The following is a 14,739-nucleotide window of genomic DNA, read 5'->3' as shown; positions in this document are numbered from 1 at the left end:
ATGGATCATCCTCATTTTGTATACAGTATATTCTCTGTGCTACTATAGTGAGTATTTGAACAATAGTAAGTTTTCCTTGTTGTGGAGCTCGGGACAAGTTAGAAGTAGAGTCAGCCTGCAGCTTTAAGTCATGCTTTCAAACTGCAGTGCCATCATTATATGTCTGAAGTTTATTTAACCTATTTATCTTGCACTCTCTCAACAAGGCTTTACATCTGCTGTGTCGAATGGATCTAAGGCTGCTCTCAAACTGGAAATGAGCTTATATTGGAGAACCCTGTTGACGTCAATATTATTCAACTCCCATGTTAAAATATAAAAGATGTAGGTCATCTTGGATTATGATATTCTGCCCATACTCTGTAAGGTCATCTAATTACACAAAATGGGTTGGATCCAGAGTTGTGCTTTGCAGAGTTTTGCTCATGTTGGAGGAAGGACTGGGGAGGTGATTTGACCTTACCAGCACCTCCAGAAAAGTTGCTATGGAGGGTTGGGACTCTCTCGAACAGCATGAAGAAAAGCACAGTATGCTTTTTGCGAGATGATCCATTGTCAAGCTTCATAGCAGATGATAATACACCAAAACAAAACAAAATCTCCCACCCTAACTTCGTTAGTCAGCACAGGCCTGTTAAATGACACCACAAATATTCTTGTTTTGCTCCCTACAATGAATCAAATAATCAGAATGAATGAATGGAATGTTTGTCCTGTCTGCATTTACGCATTTCTAAATCTGTGTTGAACTGACTCTGAATAAATCACAAGAAAGGGGATGCAAAATCAGCTTTCTTTGTTTTAACAACACCGCTGGTTACATTTCAGTCAAACATAAAGCACAACCCAGTAGCCCTTGTACTTCTGACTAGTGACAACTACCAGAATGCCCTTCCCCTTTGCTATGGCAATGCTAGTCCAACTGGCAATTGGAGCAAAATCTTTTGGCCAGCATTTATGGAAGCAAGATTATTCTTTAGCCATTCTTTGTCCTAAAATGGCTCTGTCCTTGTCATAGTTTTCTTCCTGGCAAAGGATGTAAACCTTTTACCAAGCCTTGTACTTCTGTCTTTTTAACTGAGTGTCCTTCCCCTTACTACTGCAGTGAGAGGACAGCTATAAATTACCAGGTCCCCTTCAGTGTGCTACACCCCTTTCCTATATGTTTTATTTCGGATATGGATGACTTTCCTCACTGGGTCTTATAACTGAGGTATCTAAAATCAACGTAGGCTGCGCTCTGCTTAAATATTGTTATATGTACGTTTATTGTGTGTTATTTGCTTTCGTAGATTTTCACGGGTACAGGAATGCAGGTTTTGGTGTCTTCGGGTGTCTTCCCGTGTAAGAGTTGGGGTGTCTAGGCGACGTTTCGACGAGGTCTCACTCGTCATCTTCAGGCTGGTGCTTTCGGCTTCTTGTTACTGGAACAGCAAACTTATTGTGTGTTACCGTAATTAGAGGCTTAGCCTAGAATAGCTTTAATCAGGGATGCTAGGTTGAGAATAAGTGGAATGATTCAGGTTCTTACCTACCTTGCTTTTTTCAAAGGCTAATCTGAGATATAAAGTAGCTTTTGTATTTGTGTGAATAAAGTGAAGCTTTAGTTTCAAACCGTTCTGTGTTACAAGCCTGTCCATAATGTTATCTGCTGATTGCCACCAGTGTGGAAAGCAAAGCTTGTTGCATAGAGGCATAAACAAAAACTTTCAATATGATTTACATAGCAGTTTGCTTTTGCTAGATTATTTAATTTTTCTACTCTTTAATCATTTTTGCTACTAAAAGCATAGTTAGCACAAATAAAATATCAAGTTCCAGAGCAGTACATACAGGACCACTTCAGTAATTATACTTTGTATTTACTTACCTCACTTCCCTTGGGGAATTTTGGATGCCTCTAAGTATGTCAATTTAACCTTACTAATTACTGAGATTATATAGAACAACGTGTCATTTTGAAGCACTTAGGTTGCTACCCAAGTATTGTGCCAGAATGAAAGCTTGGAAATGAAAAATGAAACCAAATAAGAGTGCGTATCCCTATTTTCCCTTACCACAGTAATTATGGTGAAACGCTCTGTGTTCTGGGCAATGCAGACTATTTTGCTTTTATAATTCAGACAAACCTGTTTTTGTTGGTGATGATAGATAAGGGAGAGTGGATGAGAGGTCTTGATTAATCCCGAATGCTGTCATTCCAGGCTTCTACCATGCTCAGCAGAAAGCTGGGAAGTGATATTTTCCATGGAATTTCTCAGATTGTATGATCTCACCCAGTTTATTTATGAGAGTTGTGTCTTCCTCACTGAAGGTCAAAACATGGCTTAAAGTTAAGGGAAGCCACCCATGAACTTCACAGCTGAGTGGAAATGAATCATATAATTATAGAATTGTAGAGTTGGAAGGCCTCGAGAGTCATCTAGTCCAACTCCTGCAATGCAGAAAACTCAACATGCGGTCTTTCATCCAATTTGAAACCATACTGGACCCGGCTTAGGTTTGCAAATGTGCTAGCATTTCATTACTGCACCAGTAGGAGGGGTTTCAATTTCTCATATTCAAGTCCACCACTCTTGCCACAGCACCCCACGGGCTTTCCCATATGAGATGTGATATCATGGCAATTGCGTCATGTGTGCTTGTTTTTTCTTTCTTTAGTCATGGGGAAGGCAAATACTTTTGTTGGTTTTTTTGTTCTGGGAGGAAATTTGCCTACAGCAGCAGCCATGATCTGGACAACAATCGCAACAACAAAAGCACACCACAAAACTCTCTGACTCAGCCAAGAAAGTGTTATTTCTCACTTTTACTTCATATATATTTCATCACTCAATGAGCATAATTGATACAAAGAAATCAATTAAGATTGCAAAAGCAAGAAGAGAATCATTTGCAGACATTCTGAAATGTTTTATTTATTGCTTATGTTGTGTTGTAGTTATGCATTTTTTTCATGTCGTAAGCTGCCTTGAACATGGTTCAAACTCTGGAAAAGCAGCATCCAAATTAAATTATGTATGTATGGATGCATGAATGAATGAATGAATGAATGAATGAATGAATGTACAGTGGTACCTCGGGTTACAGACGCTTCAGGTTATGCGATTTCAGGTTGCGCACCGTGCCGAACCCGAAAGTACCAGAACGGGTTACTTCTGGGTTTCGGTGCTCGCGCATGCACAAAGCTGCTAAATCCCGCTTTGCATGCGCACAGAAGTGCTGAATCATGATCTGTGCGTGCACTGACGCAGAGCTGCAGGTTGCAAACACTGTGGGTTGCAAACGTGCCTCCCGCATGGATCACGTTCACAACCCAAGTTTCCACTGTATGTACAAATCCACTGGGTGAAAGCTTTCAACAATCTGACCTGACAATGCATCAGATGAATTTGGTTGCCTACATGACAATATAAAATAAAGTAGAAAAAAATAAAATACTGCATCTTCCCAGTAAACTGCTTGTAGTTTGTAGCTGCTTAAAATAATGCACATTTTTATCTGCCATAGATATCTGTTGCACTGTGTTTTGCAAAGTGTCCGTTCCAGACAGCATGATCTGTAATCCATATGTTTCCATCCATTTACAAATTCTCTGTTTGTATTTTGTTTGGCTGTTAATAATGAACTCTATTAATAATACACTGGATTTATGGTTTTTGCTTTTGTTTTTGTTACTGATTCCAATTACAGTTTTTCCAACTTAGAAATAAAAAAAGATAAAATCTGATGCAGTGATGAATAGTTTCAAAAGGTTCAGTGATACAACTTTGGAACTGTTACCATTGGCTTTGTTACACCTTGTAGTTTAGCATACATTTTATGTATGTATGTATGTATGTATGTATGTGCCATGGCTTGTGAGAGATGTGCTGTAGGACGAGAGCTGACAGCTATTTTGGCTTCGCAGACTTATGCAAACATTCTCACGATGCCTACCCATTTCTTTTTAAATTTCAAACTGCTTCTTATATGTGATCTAAGTGGAAATTGCTGCCAATAATTAGTTTCCTGTGGAAGTCTATGACAGGGACAGGACTAATGTGACTGTTGCTGTAAGACTAAAGGATTCCCCCCCGATTAGCAATAAAATGAACTAATTTTCTTTGTTCTTCATTCCTCCCTCCCCCTTTCTCATTTTACCACATTTACCAATGAATTATAGAAGGGTATATCTTTCTCTCTCTTGCCTTGTAACAGATCATGAGCATGTAGTCAAATAATAGCTACTGTAGCCTGTGCTTTGCTAACCAAGGATTTTGTATTCAGACTGCATCCACTATTCCTATTGCAAACTCTAATGTACCTTAGGCTGGTATATCAAGAAAATGCTTATGTTCTTATGTTATGATGGAGCAATGTTGTTGTTGTTTTGTTTTTTAAATTACACTTTGTATATGCTTGATACAGATTTAGACTGCAGACCTTTGCACCCTTACCTGGAAGCAAGCCCCACAGAATACAGTAGAACTTAAGAGTAAATGTTAGGAGGAAGGGAATGTAGCTAGGGAGAGATGGGCTCAGGATGATGGATTGCTGTGGAGCAACCTCCTAGGGCTGGTATAGCTTGGTATGGTCTATCTCAGTGTTTCCCAAACTTTTTTGGGCAACGGCACACCTGTTTACTGAAAAAAAATCTCGCGGCACACCACCATTAAAGCCCCGCCCCGTGACGTCAGCGCGCAGCGTCACGCCGGGAGGGACGCTCGAAAGTGAAAGTTTTTTCCCTCCCCCCTCAGTCCCTCGCTCGGGGGCAAAGCGCCTGCTTTTCACGCAAAAGGTCGCTGGTTCAATCCGCGGAGCTTTGAAGCTAAAGGTTAAAGGGGGGGGGGGCAGAGAGACGTGTAGACCCGTTTGCTTAGAAGTATGTCCCCAGTGTTTCCCCATGGGGTCCCAAGGAAGAGCGGCGCCACCCGATTGGATTTCCTAAACTCCCGCCCTGAGCGCTGGAGTTCCGCGTAACCCAAATTAAACCCGGTTGCTTACACTCTGTCCAGGAGGACGCACAATCCCCGCTTGACGGATGGGTCTGTTCCAAGGCTGGCTCCGCTGGCAAAGCCGGCTTGCTGGACGCCTCTTGGCAGGGAGAGAAGCGGACGGACGAGTTTTAAGAGGCTCTCCGTCGCTCCAGAAGAAGGCAGGGCAAAGATTTCAAGGGGCATCGCTCCGGCTGCTCCCTCTCCCGCCGCGCAGGAGGGATGCCTCTCTCTGGCTCTCCCTCCGCGCAGGCTGAGGGAGGGAGGGAGGGGCGCGTGTGACCCGTCTCTGCTGGGAGACCAAACCCAGCGAGGCAGAGTCGCGCGGAGGCGCCCAGGCAGCGCTGCCGGCTGCGAGGAGGAGCGCCAGGCAGCAGCAGCAGGCGCGGCCTCTCCTCGCCGCTGCCGCCCCGCCTCTCGCCGCCCGACTCGCCCGCCTCCCTCCAGGCATCTCGCGGCACACCAGCCGATGTCTCACGGCACACTCGTGTGCCGCGGAACACCGGTTGGGAAACACTGGTCTATCTGATCCCCTGGGCTTTCCCAGCTGGTCACCTACCTGGGACTTGGGAAGTTAGATATAAGGTGGAAGCTTTAATGCTCACCCCTTCTCATCCTCAACTTTTAGGGTGGGAACTATTACTGATTTAAGCAAGCAGCTTTTGGGTAGTTACTAGGGAGCACGTTGATGTTATTATGTTCATTCAGATTAGTGGCTTATTTGGAGTATGAATAAAGATTCTGGCCTTGGTTCAGTTTAGTTGTCATGGCAAATAAATATTTATGGTGTGCTGCGTATCATGTGAACTCCTTTAGCAATGTACACTTGTTCTGTATCAGGCAAAGCTTGAAGGTTGCCGCTTTGTCAGATCCCTGAAGTACCTTTGTTAAGCAGCAGCTCTCTCAGCAGTAGGCTTGAAAGAAAAGAGAGCTCTGAGCCTTTGACAGTGGAGGTGTGGTTTAATTGTTTGACAGCTTTCTGTGTGTTTGTAAAGTTCCAGCAGGGGTTGCTCAGCTTGTGTCCCCTAGGACTGATCTCTCAGAATTGCAAAAAGCTTCTCTGTAAAAGATGAAACAATAAGCTTGTTTAGAGCAGGGCTGTGCTGCCAAAGGAAGTTGTCAAACATTAGCTCTGCAGCTGCACCTACAGCAGCCAAATTATTGCATTGACATGATGACAGCTCTTCATGGCTGCTTCGTGGAGAAGACACAGAGGGGGATCAGAGGTACGCATATAGCTGGACAGCATGGATCACAGTCAGCAGTCATAAGTTATTGTTAGCACTGTCTTTCCAGCAGGGCGGTAAACAGGTTTATGAACATCCTGCTCTGCTGCATTTAAAGTAGACAAACAAGACCTTAGCATTGTATGCCATACACTATAAAACCAAATTTCAAGAAGAAAGACTGAGAAGATTTGGAAAATCTTAGTACTTACCAGCAGGTGGTCAGGCCCCAGATCCAGGCACCAGATCCAGTATGATAATTCAGTGCTTTTTTTCCCCTAAGAAAATGTTTTTTCCTAAGAAAACTCTCATTTTCCGACTCATATTGACATACTACCCCTCAATAAGGCCAAACTAAGATTCACAAAATATTTAGGGGTATGCGTATGCCACTGTCCCCCCAGAAAAAAGCACTGTGATAACTTATGTGAGAGGGGGGAGAATAAATGTGTCCCTGATAAATTTCAGGAGAATGTTGCAGGGTTGTTGGGTTGGGCTTAGTCTCTGTCTTGATAACAAGGCAGAAGGAAAATTCTTCAGGGATATGATTCACTCCCGATCAGTTTTTCTCTCCTTCCTCTTACAAGCAGCTCACCTTTGCTTTGCTCCTTTTTTCTGTCATGTTTACTTACCTTTATTCACTATATTTACTTTTTTTCTTCAGATATCTTCTTGGCTCCACTGATAGCAGTTTCCCTTAGTCTCCTTTCCTTTTTCTTTTAAATAGAAAAAAGACAAAAAAATTGCCTCAGATTCCCTGTGTTATTTCCCCCTACCCTTTTGGTTTCTCTGTCTGTCTGTCTGTCTGTCTGTCTCTCTCTCTCTCTCTCTCTCTCTCTCTCTCACACACACACACACACACACACACACACACACACAGCTTGGTGGTGGTTGCTTTTTTGCCTGTTCTTTCAGGCAGGAAAGAGAGGAAGAAGCATTTGAAGAGATAACCGTTAAAGCAGGGGTAGGCAACCTAAGGCCCGCAGGCCACATGCGGCCCAATTGCCTTCTCAATCTGGCCCATGGACGGTCTGGGAATCAGCATGTTTTTACATGAGTAGAATGTGTCCTTTTATTTAAAATGCATTTCTGCGTTATTTGTGGGGCTTACCTGCTGTTTTTACATGAGTAGAATGTGTGCTTTTATTTAAAATGCATCTTGGGGTTATTTGTGGGGCATAGAAATTCGTTCATTCCCCCCCCAAAAAAATATATATAATCCAGCCCACCACATGGTCTGAGGGATGGTGGACCAGCCCAAGGCTGAAAAACGTTTCTGACCCCTGCTTTAAAGGAATAGGAAAAGGGAAGCTCCTTCGCCCTGTCTGTGGCCTCACCAGTCAATCCGGCGCTCTATTTTTCCCAGTCCCACAGCCTCGGGATTTGTCACTCCCGTGAGTCTACTCACAGTCTTCTGAGCTCCCTTTTCCCTTCTAATATACATAATTCTATCTGTTGTCTCCCTAGTCTGCATGGTCTAAGCCCCTTACCAGCATGATGGAAGTCCAGCAGGTCCAGTTATTCATGGCCCCCACTGCCCCTGAGAAGCCTTCCATGGCTAAACAGAAGAAGAAAAATGTTGATCAAGTCTTGGAGACAGCAACAGCACACCAGCATGCTAGGAGAAGCCAGACAAAGGGAGGCTGAATCAAGCAGAAGGCATCTGTTAGGGGAAAGGGAAAGACATTGCCAACCCTCCCCTGGCCACTTGCGGCCCTCCTCTTCTCCAGAGGCTTTCCCTTCATTTTCTCCAGCTCAGGCGATGATTTAAATTCACAGGATCCCTCTCAGCTTTTTCTCTCTCTTTCATCCTTGGATGAGGATGTTTTATGGCAGAGATTTTCAGTCTTTTCTGAGTCCACAGCTCCCTTGACCAACATTATTTTTGTGGCACCCCTGTGGCGCTCAGAAACCCAGTTATGTCACCCTTGCCTGCAGCGCTGGCAGCCTCTCACCCTTTTTAGAATACCCTCCCATGTGGAATGTTCCCTCAGCCTCCGCTCCTCTCTTTTCCTCCCCTCTCCTTGGGAATCCTCCAGGCAGCCGCCGCAGCCACCCCTGGTCTCTGAGCTGCTCCCCACCCCCAATACAAGTCCACCCCTCAGCCAGCCCCTGCTCATACCTTGCATGCTCAATTGAATAAAACCGGCTCTCCTGCACCAACTCTCAGCTGAAGTCTTGCCCCGTTTTACAAGCACCTAAAATACACTCCTATCTCAAGGCTCAAGGCAATATTTATTATGCAAAGTCTTAGCTACCATGTAACTAAGGTAGAAACCAAACGGGTGGGGCTTCCCCTGCAGAGCTGTTCCCCCGCTGTTGATGAAGTGGTGGCAGGACTAAAGGAATCACAACCTTACATGTCTAGAGTTCCATTTCCTGCTCCCTTGAAGGTTACCAAGGCTGAATTGGGTTCATCTTTCCAAACTTCTTGCATAAGGACTTTGCCCCTCTGTTGCTTCTTTCAGACAAACTGTCATCCTACAGCAAAAGCTACTGGGGCCATCCAGTCTTTGTAGCCTATAATGGCTCAGACTTAGTGGTTATGCTACGCTGACCCAATGCTGTTAGCATAAGCTTTACTTAGGGGTTTCCAGTTTGGGCACGGTTTTAATAAAGCCTTGAATAAATCTACCTTTTAATCCATCGTGGGTTGTCACCATGCTTTATTCTGTCCCCTTGTCAAACCATTGCAATTTCCTTTGTTTCTCTGGAGATAAGGGCTGGCGATATATAGGTGATTGAGTCAGGCTTGAAAGACTAACTTAGGGGGAGGAAATGTTGCTATTTTTCACTATGTTTGCATGTGTTATGCCCTGGAAATTCTCTGCCAAAAATTTATTCATTTTCCTGATATGAAATGTACATTTGAGGTAAATCAATCTCTGTGTTCAGTCCTCAAATGTATGATAATTTTTAAAAGAGCTAAACCCTTTTCTAGTCTCCCTAGAAACCAGTATAAAAAGGCATTGGACAGGGAACTTCTAATATTTTATTTAAAGTGGACATTTATGACTGGCCATTGACCTTGAGATTCCATTAGAGATAATGAAGGGCAGCATTTGAGGTTTCTTTCACAGCATGCAGCAAATGATGCATACCCCCAGATCATAGGACATTTCCTGTTCCATGCTGTGCAAGAATGGTGCATAACAGCATTTGCATTAGTTGCTTGAACAAAATAAGATGAAACAGCAGTTTTAGTGCAAAAGAACATTTTTTTCTTTTTGAGTGTTGGAAACAACAGTTGATATTAGCAGCTGCTAACTAGTCATCAGTACTGCTTAAATATCTCCAGTCTTTTATAATGGTAGATTTTAGTTGCTGCTAACTAGCTGTTAACTATTGAAACCTCTCCATTTTTTTAAATGTTAGATAATGTAAACATAAGAGCAACATTGTGCCTTTAACTCTGAAAAGAATGGAAAGATGTTTACAAATGCACCACAGAGTAAGTCTCTTGACTTCCAATATATTTTGAACTCCAGCACTTATTCATCAGGGAATATTTTCAAAGAATAAGCAGGTAAACCTGTTTTGTTTCCATACAAGGCTAAGATTGGTGACTCTGAAGCTTATTGTAATCTCAGTGTATTATTTCCTGATGAATTACCAACATAGTCCGAAACGTATTGGACCAGAGAATCTATTCAGAAGCAGCATTGTTTAATTTGTGACCTCGCCCTTGAAGCCCGGCATTTGTCCAACGTTTTCTCAGTTTCTGAATTGGACAGAAATAGGGTCTAAGAACCATCTGTAGCCATTTCTCAGGATGAGGGGCATATGTTGTCAGACAGCAAATCTGGAACCATAAGAGCCAAAGTAAATGTGTGCCCAGGTGCTACCACCCCCTCTGCCTCCCAATCTAGGACAAGAACCAGAGGGGACAGAGTTGTCAGGAGTCCAGGTTCTCAGCTGTCTGCACACCTTCCCTGGGAGCTGGCTCATTCATGACAAGAATGTATAGGTTTGGGGTCAAAAAAGGCCACAACTTTTATTGATTACAGATGCAATGGGTTTGGCAAAACCATTAGCAATCCCTCAGAGGGGGTTGCTCCTGAGGCAAGGAGGACCTATGACATATATCAAGTAGGATTACTTCCTGTGGGAGCCCCACCCTGAGGAGTGCTGTGGCCCTATTCCCCAACTGGGCATCTGAACAGAAGCACCTCCTCCCGGATTCCTTTAACGGGATACCCCTTTTTGTTGGAGAGGCAGGCAGAGGCTTATAACCTCCTCTTCACCGAGTCTAAGGCCAACCCAAAAGCCTAAACTGCCAAAGTTGTGACAATTGAATCGAGGTAGGCAAAAACCCCAGACAGAGCCAATTGGTCTGAAGGACAATTTCCTGCCTGGCCCCAAATACGGTGACCAACGTTTGTCCAGAGCAAGTTCATGAACAAAACAGGAGCAAAAAACATGAAGAAAGTGGGTGGATGACCTGACAAGAAACAGCCTTGGAGGATGTCAGGCCTCTTTAAATGCTCAAGGTGCAGACCCAAGTGGAGCCTAAAGGCCCCCCTGAGGAATGTACGTCCCGGGAGTTGCCTGCCATTGGAAAAATAAGCAGGTGGCTATGATCTAGTTCCCTAGCTGGTTAGGAAGCCCAATAGGGATTCCCACTGGCTGAAGGAAGCCGGTGCTATCCTTGCCAGGGGAGTGTTCTGGGTAGCGACGACCAGCCTGCAACGCTGCTTTCCCTTGAGATAGGTAAGCAGACTTACAGTAAGCATGATATTTAAGTGCACTGCTCTTCTCGCTTTTCTAAACAAAAAACCACAAGTGGGGTTGGATAGAATCCGGATTCCTACCAGGAACACTCCATTTTCCTACCAAAACCACCCGCCAAAATGGCTTTTTGTCTCTGAAATGTGCACAGGGCTGCTGTAAGTAGTGGATTTGTGTAACATTAAGGGTGCTCACCACTTCCCTTAACACCTAGCTTGGCCCTTACTATACTCATGTGAAGAAGTGTCTGCACTACAGGAATTTAGGTCCTCTGTAGATGTCAAGATCCTACCTTCAGAGAATACAGTAATGTCCTTGTTGAATTCTGTGAGGCAATTCCAGCAAGGTGAGTGTTTGACACAGATGCTTTAAGCATTCTCACTATTCTTTTCTTATTGAGCAGGTTTAATTTTGCCGAACAGCAGCATTTCTTTATTTTTTTACTGTAACTCAAATGACAGGTTACTACAGAGCTATTTTTTATTTTGAGTCTGAAAAATCTATACAGTGTGTGTGTATATATAATTCAATAATCCTGCTCCAATTCAATAGAGAAATGGCATACACAATTTCCCTTTGCCAGAGTGTTATGAGAGAACTCGGTCAAATAAGGAAATGAAAACCAGATTTAACTTTGGGGTGGTGGAGGTGGGGGGGACCAAGCAGTTGTATTTGACTTGAAACCCTTCAGAAATATACTAAAACAAGACATTGAAATGACATGTGCAAATGCTTTTATTCTATAGCTCTATCCTTAGTCATAACCTTGGTTTACCTGTGCTACCTTAGCCTGTGTATTTTATATTAACAACATTTCAATAATACAGATGAAAAGCTGCAGAACATGCTTGGAGAAGCAAGGCTACATTATTTTCTACCATATATAAATGCTTACCTGTCATCCTGTGGAAGGTCATTTTTAAAAACATTCCTTAGAGCACGGTTGGCATTGGCAGGACACTGAAATACAGTATTTTATGTGTTTGAAGGAATTCAACTAAAAACAATTCAAATCTTCCAGGGGCTTCTTTGGGAGCATGGAATAGTTTGGTCTAACTCTATAGACATTATTGTAGCATCTTCTAGATTTTGCCACCTTTTTCTTACAAAATGCAACTCCTTCTGAGTAGTGTTTGGAAGCACACACAGAACTATATATGCTATATTTCTTTAAAATGTATTGTTGTTGTTAAATTAATAACCTTTCATATAAATGCCAGTGTGATTTACAAGCATAAAATAAAAAAATTAAATTGGTTAACAATAATAAAAATAAACATAATGCAGAAAACTCCCTCCCTTTCCATTCAGATGAAAATGCTTGTCAAAACGGGAACATATTTAATTGTTTTCAGAAACTACAAGTATTGGGATGCTATTCCACAAAACAAGGCAGTCACACTGAAAGCCCTGTACAAGTTGCTGTGGAGCAGTCTGCTACTATGTTAAGGACTTAAATAAGAGATTCTTTAGCAGCAATGTAACATACTGTGGCAATATAAAAATTACAAGCTGGAAATGGACCCCCCCTCCCCGGATAAAGCAGCTGCATGCTTAATTTGTGGATTTCTCATTAACTCGTTTGTTATACTGGTTATGAGTAATCAGTGTTGTCCTTTTTGGTGACATTAATCATATAAAATCTTTAATTGTGTACTAACACAAAGCTTCTTTTAATGCTGGTTGATACAATTGTTTTGAAGATTTTTTTCAATGCTGGTTCAGCAAGATATCAGATGATCAACTCTGAAAATATTTAACATAGTTCACTAGCAAAGAAACTCAGTTTTCTCAATGGTAGATAAGTAGTTTAATCTGATATGTGGAAAGTGCCCAGTGAGCACTATGGCCAGGATACAAAGAGCAGTGAAAATAGTTCCATACAACTAAAGAGGGTTTTGGAGTTCTCTCCTTAACTGCAGTCCAGAATGCCACAGAGAACCCTGCTTTGGAAACTGGGTGGACTTTCAAAAATCTGTTCGTGATGATCAAGTCTCTAAAGTAGCTCTTTAGTTCTTGGAAAATTCATAAAGCTGAACAAACACTCACTTACCTAATTTCTTTCTCTTACCCATACATTAGTATAGGGTGGGAGGCACGATGTGCCCTTTCTGGGGTAGTTTGTCCACATTTGGTCTCCATCCTGCATTCAGCTCTCACCCATGGCTCCTAGAAGATATAAGCATGTGACAGTGGCCGCACCCCAGGAATGCCTACAACTGACCAGCTAAACTAGGTGAGGACAGCTGATGGGCCTCAAACCCTCGGTGAGTTAGGGACTTCTCCTGGATGCAAAGACAGGCTCCAGAAGATAGAGCGGATGAAACCAATAGTGGATCCAACTAGATTGTTTCTGTTCATGCTGCGGAGGGAAGTGAGGGGAAGATGGGGCTCATCAACCTGGGACTGTAGCCCATCTGGGAGAAGGAAAACTCTGACCCCAAACTTCCGCTTCCTTGCGGCTATACTCATCTATGACAAAGGCTTTAGGAGTAAACCATGAGGGAAAATCCATACCCGCTGCCTTGCGGCATGGCTTTGACAGAAGAAAAGGCTAAGAAGAATAAAGTCCCTAAGGCAGTTGGATGGCACCTTGCAGCCAAGCTGGTGTCAAATGTATTGCTCTGTTTTCCTTTGGACCGTATCAGTGAGGCCAAGAGGCAAGTCTTGTTGTCTGGGTAGCCCAGGACCTCCATAAATACTGCCCAAGCTTGTGCCCCAGGGAGGTCACTTTGGTGCTGCACTTCGGCTTTACCTCCAGAGACGCACTCCATTGTCTGTCGAGACAGACAGATTCCAACAACAACCAACACATTTGTACTGAGATAGGATAGCCTAGAATGGTGTCAAAATTTGCTTCATTTGTAGCTCAGATCTCTCCTTAAGTTTACTACACTTTAGCTTGTGATAAGACCTAGATTGTCCCATCAAACTCAGTGAGATTTACTTCTGAGTAGACATGTAGTTACATGTTTCGGCTGCATGCACATGGCAGCTTATTCCATTTTCATGATGCTTCCCTGTTAATTTTCACATTATATCTTATCACATGATATAAAGGGCACTTCTAGAACCATAGTAGAATTTAGTGGACTATAGCGCAAGTTTAGGGCTTCTTTCCATATTATTAGCAAATGGATAATTTCTGGAAGCAAATAAAACGAAATTGAGCACTAAACTCACACTGTATTCCACTATTGTTCCTAAAGTGGCTTGATTGATTGAATGAATTTATATACTGGCCTATACCTGGAGGTCTCATGATGGTTCACAGAATAAAATCAAAATATAAAACCACAAAATACATAATCAGAATAAAAACAACAACCCAATAACACCCCCCCAAAAGAGCCACATTTTAAAAGGGCATATTGTGTAGACATGCAAATATAATTCAGAACTGCACATTTAGGGGGAAATGTGGGAACTAAATAAACTGCCATGTGAATGCAATCTAAATTAATGATGTTACACATTAAGTGTTGGTATCAGCTTTTGTTCCATAGGATCAGTTGAAATGCTTTTTAAAAAATGAGACTTCTGAGTTGACATGCATCTAATTGTGCTGTTGGTTATTTATAGTAGCAAACTGAGAACCCAAAGAACCCCTAAGAAACCATTTCCTCTTCAGTTACTTGTGTATACAAATTTTATAATTAATACGATTATCGGAGATTTTTTTTAGTGTTAATATGGATATGATTGTTAACATACATACAAGCATACAATGTAAAGTGTGACTGAAATTTACAGTGTATTCCTAAACATAATGACTCAGAAGTAGGTCCCATTATAGTATATTGTATTTT

General features: G+C 42.5%; 1 protein-coding gene and 1 long non-coding RNA gene across 3 annotated transcripts in view; one reads left to right on the top strand and one right to left on the bottom strand.

Moving 5' to 3' along the window:
- The window catches only part of SLIT3 (slit guidance ligand 3), a 411,520-nt gene that overhangs the window by 184,069 nt on the left and 212,712 nt on the right, over positions 1-14,739 (top strand). The gene's annotated exons all lie outside the window — the stretch shown is intronic.
- Positions 1,731-7,353, bottom strand: LOC310697065. The gene is made up of 3 exons (XR_014520913.1): positions 6,835-7,353; positions 5,494-6,036; positions 1,731-4,577 (listed from the first exon to the last, which is right to left on the bottom strand). It is a non-coding gene; the product is annotated as an uncharacterized lncRNA (long non-coding RNA).

Source organism: Podarcis liolepis, assembly GCF_965112155.1.
Source record: "Podarcis liolepis genome assembly, chromosome: 2".
NCBI lineage: Eukaryota > Metazoa > Chordata > Lepidosauria > Squamata > Lacertidae > Podarcis > Podarcis liolepis.
Note: the sequence above shows the minus strand (reverse complement) of the source record. Positions and strands in the feature narration are given on the sequence as shown.